The sequence below is a fragment of the Podarcis gaigeae genome (assembly GCF_964106915.1).
Source record: "Podarcis gaigeae genome assembly, chromosome: 2".
Taxonomy (NCBI): domain Eukaryota; kingdom Metazoa; phylum Chordata; class Lepidosauria; order Squamata; family Lacertidae; genus Podarcis; species Podarcis gaigeae.
The window spans coordinates 101,543,949-101,557,809 of NC_139679.1; the positions used below are offsets into that span (position 1 = coordinate 101,543,949).

Genomic DNA, 13,861 nt, shown 5'->3' on the forward strand with positions numbered 1-13,861 from the left:
CAGATCTCCTCCAGCACTATTGTAAGGTTGCTGCTGGACTGTGTTGCATTTTAGAACTACCACTGAAGATAGTATTGTGGATACTACAGATGGGAGGCAAAAGGGGAACGTGAAATCTGCTCACCTCTTTATGCCTTGCGTCCTTCCACTGCCATTTATTTGGCAGTAGCAACAGCAGGACTTTTCTCAGTGCCAACACTCTCCATCCCAATTGAAGTGTACAGTAGTACCTCGGGTTAAGAAGTCAATTCGTTCTGGAGGTCCGTTCTTAACCTGAAACTGTTCTTAACCTGAGGTACCATTTTAGCTAATGGGGCCTCCTGCCGCCGCTACACGGCCACTGCAGCACAATTTCTGTTCTCATCCTGAAGCAAAGTCCTTAACCCGAGGTACTATTTCTGGGTTAGCGGAGTCTGTAACTGAAGCGTCTGTAACCTGAAGTGTCTGTAACCCGATGTACCACTGTACATGGTTTCTACAAGGTGAGACACAGTGATAACAGCAAGAGACTTTATTGAGCTAATAGAACTGAACAAAAGGGGAAAAGCAACTGCTTGTATGTATTTCTGAAGGCCTGGGCCATTCCCACTCCCATCGTGATTGGCTGTCTAAACCCACAAGTTGTGAATTGCAACTCAGAGCTTAAAAGCCAATGCCAGTAGAAACAAAACCTGATAATGCTACATGAATGGATATCATGTATTGAATCAGAATACCCCCAGTGCTTTTTTTTCTAAAAAAAAATGTTTAGGGTACTCTCATTTTGACTCAGGAAAATCACCATTTTATAGTTCAAATCAGGGTAAATAAATACAGTAAATGGACAAAAGTACAAAGATTCACAAAATGTTTAGGGATATGCGTACCCCCCCCCCCCGAAAAAAGCACTGAATACCCCTGAAAGCAACAATATATTGCCATCTAGTCAGGGTGGGGAAACTTTTCCAGTTCGAGGCCATCATTCCCCTATGAACAACCTGTTAGAGGCCACATGCCGACCGTGAGGCAAAAGTGGGCAAGGCCAGAGTTGCGACTCTTTTCTTTGTAAAATCCGGTCATGCAATTGCGAGAAGTTTCAACACAGAGACATACACATATCTCAGTCGTCTGTCAAGGCAAGCAAGAGGCATTACCTCACTCGAAGGACACATGGCCACTGTGGAGTTTGGTCTGGAGGAGATGTGGCCTGAGAAAGGTCCTGAGGTATAGATAGAGAGGGCTGAGGAGCTGCTTTTAGGCCCAGAGATCTCTGAGTATTCCTCTCAGAGGAATACTTTTCCAATTGTTCTGTCAGCAGAAGCATTTCCACTTGCTGGATGAAACAATCCCCTCTCTCCTTCCCCCATGCACTGTTTTCCCCAACTCACAGAGCAGAAATGGGGTGCAGGAAAGGCCCTTTGCACTAGTAGGAGCCCTTGTTCTGCTTTTCACTAGCATACCAGATTAGTTGAATCCAGGCCTGAGGTTCCCTATCCCTGTCGAATAGCGTCATTCATCAGTAGGACACACCATTTATTTATTTTTAAACCACACAGAAGGCTACCAAATGACATAGCATCACTCAAAGTGGCCTGGAACATCTTTGATTTTACAAAGTTGCTCGTATTTTAATTTGCCCTGTTTTCCTCCCTCATAATAGCCTCGTAGCAACCCTCTAAAAAGCCATACATTGGCAGAGGGAGAGAAGTCATTTCGTTTTATAGCTGCACTCATTCATTATCCACCCGAACTGGAAATCTGGCAGACATTGCCTTGCTTCTGTCATTCTTGGCTGGTTTCGTGTATCTTGTCTTCAGTCCTGAGAACGGCAGCTTTCATCTGGGTTGCACTCTCACATACATATATTTGTACCCTGAAATTAAATGGTTTTCCTTGTTTTGGTTTATTGAAGACTCAAACCACACAACGAACAAACAAGTCATAAATCCTTGATGGGTGTGGGGCCTCTGCCCTAGCGACCATTTCACCACATTAGATGCAACATCACCTTTGATCGTTGCCTTAAAAACCAGGATAAGTAGGACTCGGAAGGACACCCAGCAAGCCGCAGACTGAAAAGGAAATGGACTGAACCGCTCAGTGATCTCTTCATTTGTATTTTAGGAATCTGTGGCACATCAAAAAGAAGTTTCCTTCCCCACATATTGCAACCAACAGAAAGGGTTCATTTGCAGCTCTTTCAATCACAGCGTATTGGTTATTTTTCTGCATATGTGATTTAAAGCTGTAGCCTATGGGCTGTTTAAACCAATATTACTTGTCCTCAGCTAAGCCAGAGATCCATTCCTGCTTCTGGAATATGCAGGATCTAGTGCAAAGAGAAGTTGCCTTCTCATCCCAATGGTGGGCATTGGTCTGTTCCACTGCGCAATTCATGGACAGCTGTTGCATTACTATTACCATTAATTACATTTGTCTCCCACCTTTCTTCCAAAGAGCTCAAGATGGCTTACATAGTTATCCTTCCCATTTGATCCACACAACTTCTTACTGTGAGGTCCGTTGTTGGGCTGAGGGCAGTGGCGTAGCGTGGGGGCACAGGGGGGGCCGGCCGCACTGGGCGCAACATCTGGGGGGCGCTCGCACTTGCCCCGGGTGCTGACAACCCATGCTACACCGCTGGCTGAGGGTAAGGTCACCCAGTGAACATGGATTTGAACCCTGGTCTCTCAGGTCATAGCCCAACCACTAGCCACTATACCACATGGCATGGTTGGGCCAATACATTTCTCTGGCATTGGCATGAAGTAGAGGATAAGGCTCTCTCTACCACTCTCTTAAGGGACATGGGTGGGGCTGTGGGTTAAACCAAAGAGCCTAGGGCTTGCCGATCAGAAGGTCAGCAGTTTGAATCCCTGAGACGGGGTGAGCTCCCGTTGCTCGGTCCTTGCTCCTGCCAACCTAGCAGTTCGAAAGCACATCAAAGTGTAAGTAGATAAATAGGTACCACTCCAACGGGAAGGTAAACGGCGTTTCCATGTGCTGCTCTGGTTCGCCAAAAGCGGCTTAGTCATGCTGGCCACATGACCCAGAAGCTGTACGCTGGCTTCCTTGGCCAATAAAGCGAGATGAACGCCACAACCCCAGAGTCGTCCACGACTGGACCTAACGGTCAGGGGTCCCTTTACCTTACTACTCTCTTGCAGAGCATCGCCAGACAGCTTTGTTTCCCAAGCATAGGATCGCACTTCAACAACACTGTTGTCTGTCGCTCTTTGCGCTACCGCAGCTTAAGCTGAACCAAAGGATCAGCAGAGAGTCCTTTTGATTGCCTGTAGGCCTGCATTCAGTTATGTCCAATGAAATCAGTGGGGCTCATGCAGGTGTAACTTCCATCACAACAGCAACAGAAAACTGGGAGTCCTGCCCTTTCCCTATCAACCGGTTTGATTTGCAGGAATATTGTCAGTATAGAGAAATTGAAGTGAGGGTGTAAGTGCCCTGTCTTTCCTTTTTCATATTCAGTGGTACCTCAGGTTAAGTACTTAATTCGTCCCGGAGGTCCGTTCTTAACCTGAAACTGTTCTTAACCTGAAGCACCACTTTAGCTAATGGGGCCTCCTGCTGCTGCCGCGCCGCTGGAGCACGATTTCTGTTCTCATCCTGAAGCAAAGTTGTTAACCCAAGGTACTATTTCTGGGTTAGCAGAGTCTGTAACCTGAAGCGTATGTAACCTGAAGCGTATGTAACCCGAGGTACCACTGTATCGCTTTCACTTGGGACAGAAGTATCTCCTCACCAGTTTCCATCTGGTCCAAACTTAGCTGCTCTTCTGGGTGCTCAGAGTATATACAAACTTATAGGCTGATGCCTTGTAGTGAGTCAGGCTATTGGTCTTCTAGTCTAGTCTTATATACGAGACAATTCCTCCCCAAGATCTCAGGCAGATCTCACTCCATTGACCTGATAAGCTTTTGGCTGGAAGTGCTGCAAGTTTAACCTGGAACCTTTTGCATGTAAAGAAGCTGTGGTCTATCACTAAGCTGTGGTCCTTCCTCTCTTGAGTAGCGAATGATGAGGAAGCAAAATAGCACTCACAACTTCCTGTTTCTTCTCTTCTACTGTAATCTTAGCAGTGTACCAGTAATGGGTTGTGAGTACTCATGTGCTGGGTAACCACTGGACCAGGAATTGGGTAACCCTGGCCTGCAGGTGTTGTTGGACTGCAACTCCCATCATCCCCTGACTATTGGCCATGGCTCCTGGGGCTGATGGTTGTTGGAGTCCAACAATATCTGCAGAGCCACAGGTTCTCACCATCCCTGCATTAAGTCATCTACATGGCTGGAGGGCAAGGGGACCAACCTGTTTTGGTAGGTTTTGGACTTGCACTGTATTTTGCATATGTTTTTATTGCAGATATTGCCTCATCCAGAAATTATCTGCAAAGAGTTACGGCTCAACGCACCTAGCTTTCCTTCAAGCAAACTCCCAACTTGCACTCCTCTATTTGCATGTCTTTAAACTTATAGGCATAATGCACAACATTTATGTTATGTTTCAGTCTTGTGATCCCTGTGGGACAAAACATGCATATTTAAATGTATATTTGGCTCCAGCTACTTCCTGGCTCCAGAAACAGAACAGGAGTGGCAGACAGTTTTCTGCAATGTCTTCCAAGGTTCCACCCAGAGACAGGTGAATCAGCTAATTTCCGGTCTTTGTCACTTTTGCATATACAGCAGTTCATAGAATCATGGACTGATAGAAGTTGGAAGGGACCGTGAGAGTCATCTAGTCCATCCCGCTGCAATGCAGGCATCTCAAGACGCAGTCCCTCATCCAATTTGAAACTATACCTAGCTTTGCAAATGTGCTAGCAGTTTTATCACTGCACCATTCCCATTCATGCACTGATCTGTTGCTGTTGTTGTTGAAACAAACCATTTGGGGTTGCATTCAACGAAGCATGTCCCATCAGTGCAAGGATTTCTCCTCATGCAGCAGAATGTTCTCCCTTTCTCCTCCCCACAAGCATTCCCCAAATCTGTTCCGGGCTTACCCCAACACTCAACAGCAGATTTGGTAACAGGATGGGGAAGGAGAGAGGAGGGAATCCCAGTGAGCTAACACTCATCTTTATGCTAGCATGGTGTAGTGGTTAAGAGCGGTGGACTCGTAATCTGGTGAACCGGGTTCACTTCCCCACTCCTCCACATGCAGCTGCTGGGTGACCTTCGGCTGGTCACACTTCTTTGAAGTCTCTCAGCCCCACTCCCCTCACAGAGTGTTTGTTGTGGGGGAGGAAGGGAAAGGAGATTGTTAGCCACTTTGAGACTCCTTAAGGGGAGTGAAGGGTGGAATATCAAGTCCAAACTCTTTTTCTTCTTCTAGCACAGATATGTCACTGAATACCACCCATGGTAATTCAAATTTAAATATGTATTTAAACATACATTTCTGAACGTCCTTTCTCTCAGGATATTATTTGTGGTTGTGGTTGTTATTTTTTAAATTTACATCCTTCCCTTCCTCCCTAGGAGCTCAGGGAGGCAAACAGATATACAATTTAAAAACAAAGTAACGTGTTTAAATAATGCTAAAAGCAATTACAATTGAAAGCATCTAAAAGCAGTTACAGTTAAAAACATTCTAAAGGCAATTACAATTTTAAAAATTGAGTTCAAGGTTGCCAGGAGCAGCATGCTTCATGCACCAAATGCCTGGATTTGCAGGGATGTTTTCAAATTCTTCCTGAAAGTTAATAATGACAGAGACAGGCACACTTTTCTAGGGAGGGCATTCCCCAACTGGAGAACCATCACTGAAAAGGCCCTGCCACAGGTCAGTGACGGCACGACCACCAAGGTTTCACCTGAGGTCAGGCTATGCATTTTTTATTCAAGACCTGTGGCGGATCATTTTTTTATTTATGCATGTATTCATTATATTTGTATACATCCCATATAACTGAGTTCTTTGGTCAGGTTCAACAAGTGTAAAAATTGATGAATAACAAAGGCTATAATTCTAACCCCACTTACCTGGAAGTGAACCCCTATGAAGTCAGTGAGGCTTAATTCGGAGTTTTGCACCTTAGCCTGAAAGGTTCGCACTGGAATTCACAAAGTTCAGGATCCTTGGCTATTCCTGGTTCCTCCATTAATAATAATAATAATTTATTATTTATACCCCGCCCATCTGGCTGAGTTTTCCCCAGCCACTCTGGGCGGCTCCCAATCAGTGTTAAAAACCGTACAGCATTACATATTAAAAACTTCCCTGAACAGGGCTGCCTTAAGATATCTTCTGAACGTCAGGTAATTCTTTATCTCTTTGACATCTGATGGGAGGGCGTTCCACAGGGCGGGCGCCGCTACCGAGAAGGCCCTCTGTCTGGTTCCCTGTAGCCTCACTTCTCGCATTGGTCGTCTCTGACTGGACTGAGGACCACCAGGGATGAGGGAATAAACTGATCTCCTGTCTACTTAATAATCCTCACACACAATGAAGCATTTCTAGTTTAATAGAAACATAAGCGTGAAGTTCTTTCCTCCTCTCGTAATTATCTCTGCCCTTGAATTCCCCACCACCACCAGAGTAGTGTTAGCGCATTGTCACTTTTTGTGATTCCCCCCCCCCCTTCTCACATTTATGTGCAAAAAGTTACTTTATTCTGGAGAAGATAATTGTATTAGCATGTTGTTCTGTTTCTTCAGCAGCTGATGACAAGGCTGCAGTTTCATGTCTCTTCAGCCTCATTGAGCTCCCTTCTTTTTATTGCCTTTGTCTCATCTCATTGTAGACATGCTGGGATGAAAGAATCGGGTGGCCTATTGTCAAAAGATTTGAGGCTGGCGTACTCTGTCACTTCTCTCATTAAAAGATCCTCTGGTGATTTCTATTAAAAAACACTTGAAGCTGTGATCTTCAGCACCCTTAGATGAAAGGGACTTCCATTGAAATCCGTGGGATTTATGTCCAAGTAAATAAGTAGCGATGTAGAACAGTAAAAAAAACCCAGCAAGAACAAAACACTCTGATATTTGTTCATATAACTAGGACGTTATATGGATCCATGTTAGATGGGGAAGAAAGCCTTGTATACAAACAAAACATATGCTCACAAGATATGTAAAGTGGTACCTCTGGTTACATACTTAATTCGTTCTGGAGGTCCGTTCTTAACCTGAAACTGTTCTTAACCTGAAGCACCACTTTAGCTAATGGGGCCTCCTGCTGCTGCTGCGCCGTCGGAGCACAATTTCTGTTCTCATCCTGAAGCAAAGTTCTTAACCTGAGGTAATATTTCTGGGTTAGCAGAGTCTGTAACCTGAAGCGTATGTAATGTGAAGCGTATGTAACCCAAGGTACCACTGCATTGACCGACTGTGATGCTTCCATGATACAGATACCACAAACCAAACATCTGCCTTATATAGCAATCCTAGCCCTGCAGTTGTTGTTCAATGAATTGTATTGATGCTTCTGCTCTATAAGATGGTGGGAAAGGAGACATGACTCTGCTTTTGGGCTCAGCTACCTCACTGGCTTCCCATTGCTATTAAACACTGTGAAATTCAGAAAAGTGCACATTAGGAACATGGGAAGCTGCCTTATACTTGGTCAGACCATTGGTCTATCAAGCTGAGTATTGTCCACACTGATTGGCAGCAGCTCTCCAGGTTTCAGGCAGGAGTCTCTCCTAGCCCTAGCTGGAGGTGCCGGGATTTGAACTCCGGCCCTTATGCCTGCAAGGCAGATGCTCTACAGCTGAAGGATGTCTTTGCATTGGTTCTTGTATTATTTCAGAAAGTGTGAATTAGGTAGGTTTGCCTTTAGATGCACTCTGAAATGAATCTCTCCCCCATTGCTAACCTGGAGGCCCATGATGATGAGGCCCTGCTCTAGTGATGATTACTGAGTATTCTTTCCCACTTCTCAAAGGAAGGGGGCGGTTTCTCCGGCTTTTTCTTGGAAAAAGCTCAGGCGGGCTGGCAGGGAAGGGGCTCCCTTGTTTATTTTCCAAACATTCCTGTAGAATGCACAGAAACAAATTGCTCCCTCCCCACCACACACCTCTAATAGTTCCAGTGCTGGAGGAACCCTCTCCAGCACCCGGGGCGGGGCATCCCATATGGACTGCACATGTGCAGCATCCTGTACGGACTGCGCATGTGCGGCAGCCCATATGGATGCCGCACATGCACAGTCCATAAGGGGTGCCGCTTGCACGGCGTCCATACGCACGGCCGCTTGCATGGCATCCATACGGGCTGCTGCTTGCACAGCAACCTTACGGGCTACCGCGTGAGCAGCATCCCATACGAAGTGTGCATGTGCAGCAGCCTGTATGGACACCGTGCAAGCGGCACCCCATACAGACTGTGCTTGTGCAGCAACCATATGGGATGTTGCACATGCGCGGTCCATATGGGATGCTACTTGCACGGTGAATGTACAGGCTGCCGCGTGAGCAGCATCCCGTTCGGACTATGCATGTGTGGCATCCTGTATGGACCGCGCATGCGCGGCATCCTGTACGGTCGCCATGCAAGAGGCAGCCCGTATGGATGCCCATATGGATGGCGCATGAGAGCAGCAGCCTGTTCGGATGCCGTGCACATACAGACTGTGCGTGCCCTCAGCCGCTCTACAGCTGGGGGGAGGTTGGAAGAAAGCTGGTGCTTTCTTTTTAAAACCCAAATAGTTTTTGAGATGAGCAACAGGGAGTTCACCTAATACCATATTTCACACTGCTTTTGGTGTGTGGCACAGACATGGCAGACTTCCCTGTCCCACTGACACCTCAGAGGTGGTGCACATTGCTTATGCCGACTCTCAGCCTGCACACCCAGCTTTTTGGGGGAGTTCCAATGAAACTGTATAACCTCCTACACTTGCCTCCAAGCTCCTTGCATGTTCTCCCTCTCCCTCCCCCCCACCCACCTGCTGTTTTCACTGCCGCCTCGCTTCTCTTGTTTGATGAAAATGGCAACTTGCTCTATAGGGGGAAAAAGGGTAGCTGGAATTAATCTCTTCCGGAATATGCTCCTTCTGTTTGTTAATTTAGCATGTTTATGCAACCACTTCTGCACAGATTTCTGCCTCATGGCCAAGACAGCAAAGAATGCTAGCCTGAAAATAGCCTCCTAATCCCTTCACTGCAGTGTTTCCTACGCAGTGCACAGAGCTGTAGAAAGACACTCTCTTCCTCCCTAACTGGGTCTCTTGCGCTCTTTGGCAACTGATTCCATGTGGAAAGAGTTTCTAAACTGGGGATACAGCAAAGAATGGAGGTGCAGAAGAAAACACTAAGGTGTGCTGCACGGAATAAATGGTCCACTGCGATACATAAGCTGCAGTTCTGCACATGCATTGGTTTAGGGTTGTGATTTAAGACACTTTTATGTAGTAGTAGTCGTAGAAGAAGAAGAAGAAGAGGAGGAGGAGGAGGAGGAGTTTGGATTTGTATCCCGCTTTATCACTACCCGAAGGAGTCTCAAAGCGGCTAACAATCTCCTTTCCCTTCCTCCCCCACAACAAACACTCTGTGAGGTGAGTGGGGCTGGGAGACTTCAAAGAAGTGTGACTGGCCCAAGGTCGCCCAGCAGCTGCATGTGGAGGAGCGGGGAAGCGAACCCGGTTCACCAGATTATAAGTCTACCACTCTGAGCCAGTGTGGTGTAGTGGTTAAGAGAGGTAGACTTGTAATCTGGGGAACCGGGTTCGCGTCTCCGCTCCTCCACATGCAGCTGCTGGGTGACCTTGGGCCAGTCACATTTCTCTGAAGTCTCCCAGCCTCACTCACCTCACAGAGTGTTTATTGTGGGGGAGGAAGGGAAAGGAGAATGTTAGCTGCTTTGACACTCCTTCAGGTAGTGATAAAGCGGGATATCAAATCCAAACTCTTCTTCTTCTTAACCACTACACCACACTGGCTCTCTAGAACTGTGGTCGGGCCATGTCTTTCTGAACAGCAACTCATTGTCACTAATGCTTGGAGCAGTTAAAAAGGCTCTCTGTGTGTGGATCCCAGGCTGGCAAAACAACTTCATTCGGTATGCGGTTGTTGGAGCAGGGGCGGACTTTCAAATTTCAGTGGTGCCCTGTGCAATGCCAAAAGTTGGCACCCCCCAACCCGCCTCTCAACTTCCACCCTAAGTCACTGTAGTGGTGTCCGCTGCGGTGAAATCTCAGTTCATGTGAGTAAGAAGTGTTCCCCCACTCTGGCCTGAATCTATTAGAGTCCTACACATGACTGGCATGTGAACTGCAGGTAGATCTATCTGCGATCTGGCTGCCATAGTACCACTAGGCGTTTGCCCCAGTTCACCCTCTGCATCTGGCTTTGGGTTATCCACAAAGTTCAGCAATGGGCCGTGAGGCTGCGTACTCTTTGAGTTAAGTTACATACCGTTTGAAAACCTTTCTGTGCTCAGAGTGTTTTGCTCCGTATCTGTCACTTGTCCCTATGGGGCTAATACCTGCAATTTCCATTCTATGGACAGAGCAGAGGAGGCAGGACTGATCTGGGATTTGAACTCAGGTCCATCACCCTCCATGACCCTAAGGTTTGGAAGTGGCTAGATCAGTCTGGTATGTGGGTGGAAGACCATTCCACTCAGTCTATTGAATAGCATGTTGTAATTTTATGTTGTGAACTGCCATGAGATCTATGGATGGGAGGCGGTATACACATTTTAATAATAATAATTTGACAAAACTATGTCCTTGTAAGTACCACATCTGACAAGACTGGGAGTGGGAGATGGGAAGATGTTGGTGATCCCCTGTGCTAGAATTCGAAGAACATGCCCTCAGCTATGTACCACCCAGCGGACATGTGTTTTCCACATGAGAACATACACAGAACAGAACCCTCATTTTCTGCCAATCTGGGTCTAATTTTGACCGTGTCAAAAACACATTTACTTAGCAGTCATGCTACAATTAATCAAAACAATTTCCGTACACACTTTCAGAGTATAAGGTTTGCTCTGTCCCTTACCCAGTTCACATCCCAACAAAAATCCAGTGAGCAATATCGTGACAGTTCCTGTTCTACACATAGGAAATGGATAGACAAGGTGGGGGGAGGAGGCTTGTTACCTAAGAACAAAACAAAAGCCCTACCAAATGTGTTTAAGGCTAAGCAGCTATTAAACCCAGTTCTATGTTTCGTAGGATATCCCACTGTCTTACGCTATTGCCATAGGGCAGATTACAAAGGCAGCAATACTATATCATAAAACATGCTGGCAAATACAGAAAATTAGTTTTTTTTATTTATTTATTTAATTTTTATTAATTTTCACCACAAATTTAAAAACAAAACAAAACAAACAAAGCAACACACATATAACATAAATAAACACATACCACTTACATTAAAAGACTTCCCTCCATCACGGTTTGAGCTCTATTTTAGCCTTATATCTCTGCGGTTTCTTATTACCATCTAAATCAGTACCTCTCAGGTTTTATATTGTACCTACTGTAATTTTGATGTTTCCTATGTTTTTTTCTATATATGTAAGGAATTTATTCCAATCGTTAATAAATTTAACATTTTTCTGATGCCTGATCTTCTGTGTCATCATTGCTAGCTCCATGTATTCAAGTAGCTTGGATTGCCATTCTTTAATAGTTGGGATAGTAGGGGTTTTCCAGTTTTGCGCTAAGAGTAACCTGGCTGCTGCCATTGCATATTGGAACATGGTTTGGTCTTCTCGTCTTATCTCCTCCCCAACCATTCCCAGGAGAAAAGCCTCGGGTTTTTTAGGGAAGGTGTATTTCAGGATCTTTTTTAGTTCATCATAGACAAGTCCCCAAAACCTCTTCACTTCTCCACATGTCCACCACATGTGGAAGATGTCACCCTCTTTTGATTTACACTTCCAGCAAATCTTGTCCCCGGACTTAAACATTTTTTCCAATTTCACATGGGTTATATAACACCTGTACATCATTTTTTGTAAATTTTCTCGGAGTCCAACACATGCTGTAAATTTCATGTCCTTGTTCCAGAGTTTCTCCCACCTATCAAATTCTAAGTTATATCCAAGGTCCATGGCCCACTTGATCATAACTTCCTTCACTTCTTCATCCTTGGTGTCCCAATCTAATAGTAGTTTATACATTTTAGATAGGAGTTTTGACTCCCCTTCTATTATTTCCATCTGATATCTGGACTTTCTCTCGCTCATCCCTATTTTTTTATGCTCAGTCCAAACCGCATTAATCTGATAGTATTGCAGCCAGGTCGTTAATTTGTCTTTTATTTCCTCATAAGGTTTGAGTCTCCACCCTTTATCTGATCTTGTCAATATTTCCTCATAAGTCCATCTTTGCCCTTCCATGTTGGTTTTTTTAGTTGTAATAATATCAATTGGCGATAGCCACCAAGGGGTGTCTTTTTCCAAAAGTCTCTTATTTCTGTTCCATACCTCGAATAGCGCTCCCCTAAAAACATGGTTGGTAAATCCTTTATGTGCCCTCTCCTTACCCTGCCACAGGTACACGTGCCAGCCAAATCTAGCATTGAATCCCTCCAGATCCAACAGGTCAGTATTTTTCAACACAATCCAATCCCTAATCCAACACAAACATGCGGCCTCATAGTACAATTTCAGGTTTGGAACCGCGAACCCTCCTCTATCTTTTCGGTCTGTGAGCACTTTGAATTTAATTCTTGCTCTTTTTCCCTGCCAAATAAATCTGGACAGGGTTTTCTGCCAGTCTTTAAACAACTTCGTGCCCCTAATTACCGGGATGTTTTGGAATAAGAACAGCAGCCTTGGAAGGATGCTCATCTTGGTTACTGCCATCCTCCCTGACCAGGAGAGCTTTAACCGGCTCCAGATCTCCAAATCCTTTTTTATTTCCTTCCAGGTCTTTATATAATTATCTTCCACTAAATTTATGTTTTTCGTAGTAATCCAAATACCTAAATACTTCACCTTTTTCACTACTTTAATTCCATTTTTTGCTCAATCTGGTTTCTTTGATCTTCCGATATATTTTTTGTTAACATCTTGGTTTTAGCTTTATTCAGTTTAAAGCCAGCCAGCTTCCCAAATTCTTCCAGCAACTCCATAAGTTTATCCAAATGCTCTACTGGGTCTTTTAATGTTACTACCAAATCATCTGCGTAGGCTTTTAGTTTGTATTCTTTCTCTCCGATACTAATTCCTTTTATTTCCGGGGTTTCCCTTATATTATTTGTGATTGTTTCTAACACCATAATAAACAAGAGGGAAGACAGGGGGCAACCCTGTCTTGTGCCCTTCGAGATCTCAAACAAGTTAGTTAAGTTGTTATTAATAATCATCTTGGCTTTCTGTCCCGAGTAAATTGCCCTTATGCCTTCCATAAATGGCCCCTCCATTCCGACTCCCTGCATGCACTTTAGTAGGAAACACCAAGATACGTTGTCAAATGCCTTTTCGGCATCAATAAAAATTAAGGCTGCAGGGGTATCACTCTTAAATTCCAGGTACTCAGAAAATTAGTTTAAAACTACTGTAGGGTGATCTTAATCAGGTTCAATCAGATGTAAATCTCATTTAGTTCCAAGTCGTTTTCCTTATAATTGGAGCCTTGAAAACATCACTCCCTTCCCTTTAGCAAAAACATAAGATTAAGCCAAATATTATCATGTCCAATTTGCCTTTCACAACTTTCTGCTCATCTGATTTAGGGTTTTATGTCTCCCATAAGAATTATGGAGCTAGCTTAGCACTTGGCAGTCAGTAATGGACTCAGGTTCGGACCAGAATTTACCTCACGGGCATTGATTCCAGTGCACCACCAGGCATACATCCATCTACCACCAGAACCACAATAGGCGACTATCAACTGCCGTAAGTGGGCTGCTGAAGCCTTTGTGAGAGTCGTGAAAACAGGCTTTGAAATAAAA

The 13,861-nt window shown here is 44.9% G+C and overlaps 1 long non-coding RNA gene across 1 annotated transcript in view; it reads right to left on the bottom strand.

The window, feature by feature from the left end:
* Window positions 1-1,283: 1,283 nt before the first annotated feature.
* The window catches only part of LOC310838127, a 61,833-nt gene continuing 49,255 nt past the window's right edge, over window positions 1,284-13,861 (bottom strand). The window contains exon 4 of the long non-coding RNA XR_014560704.1: window positions 1,284-1,852. This is a non-coding gene — a long non-coding RNA (uncharacterized lncRNA). The remainder of the gene's footprint in view (window positions 1,853-13,861) is intronic.